Source organism: Papaver somniferum, chromosome 1 (assembly GCF_003573695.1).
Source record: "Papaver somniferum cultivar HN1 chromosome 1, ASM357369v1, whole genome shotgun sequence".
Taxonomy (NCBI): Eukaryota; Viridiplantae; Streptophyta; class Magnoliopsida; order Ranunculales; family Papaveraceae; genus Papaver; species Papaver somniferum.
Window position 1 is genome coordinate 8,170,047 of NC_039358.1, and position 8,542 is coordinate 8,178,588.

The following is an 8,542-nucleotide window of genomic DNA, read 5'->3' on the forward strand; positions in this document are numbered from 1 at the left end:
CCCCCTTCCTCTTTGTGGAGATTGGGTATTTATAAGGTTGGAACGTGGGACCCATCTCTGAAGACCGTTGGAACCTTATCTTCTCGTGTCCTTGCGTCCATCACGCGGAGGTCTGCGTTTCCCCCTCGATCCCGCGGAAGCATCTTCGCTCGTTTCACAGGTTGGTCGACACGTGCACTGCTCAGAGTGTTTAATGCGGGTAGTTGAGGGGTCTGCTCGTGTCAGACAAGTGTCTTCTGCCCCTGTCAGTCCGTGTCAGCTAACTTTCTCTCCACCGTTGATCTTGGCCCCTCTTCTGGGGATGAGATAAAGCAACTCCTAGGGGTTTATTTGGTGCTTCGTGACGCATCATGTTTTGATGTTTTGGCTTGCATGCTTTCCACGTACCTTTCTGTATACACGTGTCTGATAGTGAGATATATGTGTACACAATTTGCCCCTTTTCTTCGGGCTTAAATGGCTAATGGGTGCCTTGAAGAAAAACTATCGTCGCACATTCTTCTCACTCCTAATAACTTCTCCTAGATACTTGGGAACGTCTTTTATTCGTGCATTAACTGCTTATGTAACGGGCATGTTTTCCTATTTCTCCCTTAATTTCCTCTTTTCTTTCGGGTATTTTAAGGATATAGAGGAAATTTAATTTCATTCTTCCTAAACACTCTCTCAGTTCATTCTTCCTTTAAATTTCCTGCCTGCCTTCATTGAACCTGTGACCTTAAATTCTTTGTCAGTCTTCATTGCACCTGTGATCTTAAATTCTGTCAGTCTTTATTGCACCTGTGATCCTAAATTCTCCCTTCGTTGCACCTGTGATCTTCCCCTGTTCGTTTCTTCTACTTGCTGTTTTTGCCGGTGAGTTTTTCTTTTCTTTATTTCACTGTTTTATGCCGTGTTGATTTGTGAATTTTCTGCTACTGTTGTTCCTTGTTTGTGATGAAGAACTTTTTCTGATGCTTGCATACTAGTTTGCCCCTGTTCTTCATCTTAAATTAAGGAAGCCATTACTTCGAGGGTGAAATATTGAGCATGTATCCTAATTTTAGGGTTGCTATGTTATCTTTGTTGTATTGCTATGGATGTGTTTTTTGATTTTTGGTTATCGTGTGTAACTTGTTCTTGATTTTATTCTTTCCGCAGCCATGTCTGACCGTCCGCGGCCTACTTATGAGACTCCTGATTCTAGGTTGTCGAGATCTCCTCAACGTCGAGAGTCTCAAGATGATGTTCGTCGGAGTCGAGTTTCTTCTGGAGCGAAAGCCTCGTCCTCTCGGGAAGAGATTCCTTCGATAATTCCGTCTGGTTCACGAAGAGTCTTTAATCAGTCAATGGTGTGTCCTCGTGAAGATACTAGGAGTACGCAGGCTCCGCCCCGCGCTGTTGCTTTTGACGTTCCTCCTTTACGTTCGTTAGTGCCCGAGCATCATCTACGGTCTTCTCCAACTTTTAAAGGGAAGAATACAAAGGGCGTAGCTCCTAGGGTTGAATCTTCAAAGAATCCCCCCGTGAAGATAAAAGCGTCTGAAGCGTTTGTTAGTTCGTCCGGCCCCGCCGAGGAGGATGAGGCTGCTCCCTTGATACGCAGTGTCTCTGTCAGCAGGAAAAAAGTAACCTTCAAGCATATCGATCTTGAAATATTCAAGGAAAAGCATGAGCTTCAAGCCTTCGGGGTTCGTTTCTATGCCCCCGAGGATGATATTACGTATGAGCTTATCTCCAAGTACGAATTCGATGAATTTCATTTGTTAACGACGGTTGGGGCCTTCGAGGCTGGTCTGATGCTGCCTTTGTAAAAATCGGGTGATTCCTTTTACTACGACGTGCTCGCTAGTCGTGAGGGTTCTTCCACCAATACTCATAGCCGTTCCGTATCCCAACTATCGGGAAATTATCTTCGCGCCCTGAAGGAATGCTATCTGCGGAGTAAGGGGGAGACGTCGATGACTTGCTACGTCCCCAATCCCTTGGAGAAGGAATGGTATACTCCTGAGAATTTCAATAACTCCTTCGGTGATTACGTCAATAGTAGGAATCGCAAGCCGTGGAGTGTCAGCCTTCGGAATCTCCCTGCTCCTCGAGGCGAGATTCGTCTGTTAAATGAGGTCAGCGATGCCAAGCTGAAGTATGTTCCTGGCACGGAGGCGTCCAGTCGTCGGAAACTCTTCCCCGCGCGAGAAAGGATCAAGCGCGATCATGACTACGAGTGGCACGCCACTGTTATTGAGATAGTTGGTCCGTGGGCTTACGGTTGGATTCCTGGTCCCCGCGGATGGCGGCCCACCGAGAATAGTAAGCCGCGCGAATCTCCCCCTGTTCGCTATGGAGATTTCTGCCCCTGGCGTCTGAACTTTGCGGGCATGAATTTTCCTTATGCCCTGGATGTCGTAGAGGGAGACGAGGAGGATGGTTCCGGTGCTATACCCCCACCGAAGAATATTTCAGCTGCTCAGGTACGCAGATTCTAGCTGCGCTTCGTTTTTATAACTTCCATCAGACGGGAAGAATAATTCCTTTTGTGGTGTCGGTTTCAGGTATTGAAGAAGAAAAAGATTAGGCCGAAGCAGTCTTCTACTACGGTGACGGGCGAGGTTGAGGCCCAAGAAGAAGTTACCAGTCCAGTGAACGAAGAGTTTGCTGTGGACGAGATTACAGATGGGGAGGAACGTACTGGTACCTCCCCTATCAATGTCGAAGAAGAGGTCTTCGCTGGTCACGCTGGTGATGAAGGAAGGAACAAAGATGTGGTGGCGGATGATGTTGTCATCGGGGATGTTTCCGTCCCTGCTGGTGATGTCGCGGATACCCTTCCCACTTCTCAAGAATTTTCTTTCGATCGGATGTATTCCACGGGGGAGTTCTTTGACGAAGCCCTCGATTTTCCCGAGGACTTCTCTTTGCTTTCCCCTAATGATAATTGGGATGTTCTTGGTGGTGATGGTAATGGGGATGCTACTGTAGGAGGTGTTGGTGCGGAGGAGCCTGCTGTGCATGTAGGCGCGGAGGAGCATGCCCACATTCATGCTGAGGGGGTCGAGTCAGAGAAAGGAAAATCTGTTGTTGACGCGCCCGCCGATAGTCTTCCTCAGTCGTCGATGTCTGAGGGTGAGGACGCCATCATGAGTTGGTTTAAGGAGAAGAATCTTCTGTTTGTCTCTCATCCCGCTCCTGTGGTTGTTGGGGAAAAGGAATCAACCGCGTATACCCGTCGCATGATGGAGATGTCTTCGAAGGCGCAGGTGTCTGAAGCCTGGGGAAAAAGGTTGACTGTTCCCGAAGCTACCCTCGTACCGGAGCCTCCTACTTCTGTTGCCGATATGATGGCTATTGCCGACGGGTATCAATATGGCTTCCCGCAGCAGTGTGTGCTGGAGGTAAATTTTCGTACATGCTTGTACGTGAGAATCGGACGCTTCGGTTGAATAATGTTTTGTCATCGATGTGTAGGTGATGAGGAGCGAGCATTGCAACCACGTGCTGTATCAGTTCTTTAAAGCGAAATCTCTGAAGCTCGAGGCTAAGCTTCGTCACCGGGAAAAGGAATTATCTGCGGCTGAGGTGGAGATAGAAGAGCTGAAGAAAAGCCTTAAGGGGAAAGAAATGCTGGGTGAAGCAGAGGCTGATCTTCGTTCAGAACTTATTGCAGTGCGCGCTGAGTTAGAGCAAACTCGTAGCCAAGTTTCCACTTTCACAGGTTTGGTTCTTTTCCCTCGCCGTATGTCGTCATTCTTTTATCTCTTAGTTGTTCTGTCTGAGTCTCCCCACCCTATGTCCAGTGGGTGGCATCCCCGAGCTGATATGGCTTCGAAACGAAAGAGCTCGGCAAAAATCTCGTATTAGAGATTTGGTTGATAAGATTAAGAGTGAGGCTAAGAAATGGGATGCTCGGGCTGAGGTATGGCGCGTGCGGCATGTTCAGATGGTCGACATGCAAAATCTGTACAACCATGATCGTGCTTTATTTAATGGCACACTGCTGTGGACCAGTGATAATCTGCGGGAAGCCCGTGAGCGTACTTCCTTGTTGGAATCTAGGATTCAGCTATTGGAAGAAGAATTACAGACGGCGCAATCCATGTCTCTTTCAGGGGTCCAAGATAATATGCTCGGTCTTTCCAGGGAACGAGATGATGCTCGTGTTGAAGTCTACGCTCTCAACAATGCTCTTTCCGCGTCTCGTGCCGATGTAGCTCGTCTTGCTGAGTCTGAGAGGAATCTTGAAGTGTGCATGTACAGACTCAGCAAAGGGGTCTCAGAGATAAATAAAGAGGTCGACCACCTTCGTCATATGGACTCGATGAAGCAGGTAGAATTAGATGCCTGTCAATTTACTCTCACCAACCTTCAAGTAGACTATAAGAAATTATCCGCGGAATATGATCATCTTGATGAAGCGCGAGATGCGGTTGTTAATGAGTATGAAGAGGCTTCGGCTTGTGTCGAAGGTATAATCCCAATTCATCGAGTGTGATCTTGTTTTTTTTCTACGCTAACTCCGTGGTGTTGTCTTTTTCAGAGCTCGAGGGACGCCTTCGCGTCACAAATGAAGAACTTGAAAAGGCTCAATCTTCCTTAGCACAGCAAGAGGAACAAACCAATCACTTCAAGAATTTAGCAGCCACCCGCGAGGAGGCCGTTGGTGCTGCTTCCAGAGAAGTGAATCGGCTATCTTCGTTATTATCCCAAGCCCAACAGCGGACAACAGTTATTAAACACAAGGCTCGTTGTCAATTGGCTGAGGAGACGAACAAGATGCTGGAGAGGATAGAACTTGGCCTAAGGAATGAACATGGTCTCGTGAAGAACTATCCTCGTCGTCCCGTTCCTGCTACATTGCCCAGCTCCTCGGGCCCCTCTTCTGGTGGGAGCGTCCCATCAAGTCTTCGGAATAATCCTGACGACGGGACCGCCAACTAGGTAGAGATCGCAGCGTTCTGTAGGGTCCGCGGCATAATTATATTTTTTGTAACCATGTAACAAGGATGTTTTTTGATTGTGTATCCTTGACTTTGGCCGTTCACTTCTTGTAATCACCCTTTATGAAATGAAACCTCTTCTTGATATACCTACAATGTTGTTTTAAGTGTTTGTATTTTAAGTTTGTGAAAAATCAAAACAAAATTTGTTAAGTGTTTTTGAGTGCGATACTGAAGGAAGGTACCTTCGTGATCGTCTTGAGACCTGTCACCCCGCTGGAAAACCCTGGGCCAGAGGATTCCCAGACGGTGGGGGCCGGGGCAACGTTCTAGGATATAGGGTGTAAAATATGTACGCACCCATTCCGTCGACCCGTTGCCTTAAGATTGGTTGGGTATCTCTTTATGCTGGGTGCCTTCCCCCTGGTCCTACACTTATGGACACTGATGGGGGAGCCCTGAGAGATTGTAGATTAACTACTTTCCCCAATATTGTAGGTAGATTCCACTGACTTGATAATTTGAAAGCTTGTTTGATTGATAAGTTGAGGTCTGCAATTCCTCTTCCAGAGATAGAAACATGTGGGGCGGTTAGGCTCCTTTCTTCTTCTGGTACACTCCCAGCAGATTCAAATCTGCGTTGCTTCTATGGGAAGTATGGTTTGAGCCATTTAGCATTCCAAGGATGCCGGAGGACCTCACCTTTTAGATTTCGAAGGTAGTAGGAACCATTACCCGCAATGTCGTGGATCATAAACGGTCCTCCCCATGTAGGTGCTAACTTTCCCCATTTCTTTTCTTGCTGATATCGTGGGATTGTTCTCAACACATACTGTCCCTCTACAAAATTTCGTAGCTTTACCTTTTTGTTGTACTCCCTTGCTAGTCTTCGTTGATAATTTTCCATCTTTTGCAATGCTACTTCCCTTCTTCCTTCCAAGTCGTCCAACCTTTCTAACATCATATCTGTTGTAAGGTTTTTCTCCCAGGCTTCGGTCTTCGTGGTTGGCATGAGGATTTCCTTAGGTATGACTGCTTCAGCTCCATAAGTAAGAAGAAACGGGGATTCCCCGGTAGCGGACCTTCGTGTTGTCCTGTATGCCCATAAGACATTGTGCAGTTGTTCGCACCATCTTCCCTTATGCTCGTCTAATTGTTTTTTGAGTATAAGGGCGAGGGTCTTGTTGGTAGCTTCCGCTTGTACGTTGCTTTGAGGGTATAAGGGGGTGGACTTGTTCTTTCTTATTTTGAAGGTGTCGAAGAGCATGTCTATATTTTTTCCCTGTAATTGCTTGCCGTTATCAGATTCAATTTCAGCAGGTATACCAAATCTGCAAATGATGTTCTGGAATATGAAAGTGAACACATCCGCGTCTCTGATCCTGGCCAAGGCCTTAGCCTCCACCCATTTACTGAAGTAGTCCGTGGATACTATCAAAAATCGTCTCTTCCTTGATCCTTCGATGAAAGGCCCGACGATGTCTACTCCCCATTTTGCAAATGGCCACGGGCTATCGACAGAGTTTAACATTGTTGCCGGCGCGTGGATTTTTCTCGCGAAGCGCTGACATTCTTCGCATCGTCGGGACATCCTCGCAGCATCTTGTATCATGGTCGGCCAGTAATATCCTTGCGTTTTTGCCTTGTCAGCTAGTGATCTCATACCGCTATGATTCCCTGCGTCACCATAATGGATATCATTTAGAATTCGATGCCCTTCTTTCCGGGACAAGCAGCGTAGTAATGGTCCGAGGAAGGATTTTCTATACAGGACCCCCTCCCGAAGATCGTATCTTCCCACTTTGGAGAGCATCTTCCTAGCTTGCTTCCGATCCGCAAGTAGGCTTCCTTTGTCGAGGAAGGCATGTATTGTCACCCTCCAGTCATCTTCGTTGCTGAAATCTTCGTCTTTATTTGCTTTTGACAAGATGTCTTCTTCATCAAAGTCGTTATGGATGTCTTCTCCTACCTGGTCTTCAATATATTCTTCCATCGTATCTTGATTGGTAGCGAAGGAGAATTGAGATGCAATCTAAGGCTCGTATACCCTTGCTATTTTAATACCTTCGGCATTTTTATCCCTCAGCATGGATGATATGTATGCTAGGGCATCCACGTGCCTGAGGTCCCTTCTGCATAAGTGCCGGAACTTAATGTTCGGGATTTGTGATGCCAATGTTTGGACCAATGCCATGTAAGCTGAAAGGGTGTCATCGTACACATTATATTCGAGCCCAATTTGTCGTATGACCAGCTGCGAATCACTTGTCAGCCTTACATCGGTTACCCCCATCTCTATTATTATACGTAGGGCATGTACGACAGCTTCTTATTCAACAATGTTATTGGTATGATCTTTGAATTCCAATCTAAGTGCCTGTATGATCCTTTCTCCAGTTGGGGTGATAATGACAATACCTATTCCTTCTCCTTCCTTATTTTTAGATCCGTCGACGAAGACTTCCCATTGTCTATGACTCGCAGGTTCGAGGATATCCATTGGATCCTTGATTGCTTCCTCGGCTTCCGGTATTCCCTTAATCTCTTCGTCGTTGTCTAGAGGGAGGTCTGCTAAGAAATCTGCCAGAACTTGGGACTTCTGAGAATGTTGAATTTCATGAATGATGTTGAATTGGTCCAGATGGGTGTTCCATTTGGCTATTCGGCCCACTTTTCCCGTGCTTTTGAGGACTGCTTCCAATGGTGCTTTGCATGGTACCCTGACGAAGTGAGTTAGGAAGTAGGTTCTTAGTTTTTGGGTAGCCCATACCAGTGCGAGGATGAGTTGTTCATCTTAGTATAATTTCTTTCCACGGAATTGAGTGTCTTGCTGACGTAATAGATAGGTTGTTCTATCTTTGTATTGGTTTTGACTAATACCGCGCTGACTGCGTCCTCCGTCGCTGCTATGTACAGTGCCAAAACTTCATCAGGGTCTGGCTTCTACAGGATGGGGATTGAAGCCAGATGTTCTTTGATCCTTTGGAATGCTTCCTCGCATTCGGCGGTCCATTCGAACCTGCTCCCTTTTTTAAGAATATTGAAGAAATGTTTGCACTTGTCCGAAGACCGTGCAATAAATCTGCCCAACGCTGCTATGGACCCATTGAGCTTCTGCACTTCCTTCAGATTCTTTGGTGACGGCATCTCTACTATGGCTTGAATCTTAGCTGGGTCTACCTCGATGGCCCTTTTCGTCACCAGATAACCGAGGAACTTCCCCGAGGTGACACCGAAAGTACATTTCTCCGGATTTACTTTCATGTGATGCTGTCTCATTGCATTGAAGATATTCCTCAGGTCCTGGTGGTGATTTTTACGCAGCTTGCTTTTGACGAGCATGTCGTCCACGTAGACTTCTAGGGTTCCTCCGATCCATGGTTTGAAGATAGCATCGACCATCCTTTGGTATGTTGCCCCTGCGTTTCGGAGCCCGAAAGGCATTCTGGTATAGCAATAAAGGCCATGTGGTGTATAGAATGCTGTGTGTGGCTGATCTTCTTCTGCCAGGGCTACTTGGTTGTAACCAGAGTATCCGTCCATAAACGACAGCTCCTCGTATCCTTCAACTGCTTCAACCAGTTGATCTATGCTCGGCAGGGGATAACTGTCCTTTGGACATGCCTTGT

General features: G+C 46.7%; 1 pseudogene; it reads right to left on the reverse strand.

Moving 5' to 3' along the window:
• The window catches only part of LOC113328267, a 16,946-nt pseudogene that overhangs the window by 1,631 nt on the left and 6,773 nt on the right, over positions 1 to 8,542 (reverse strand).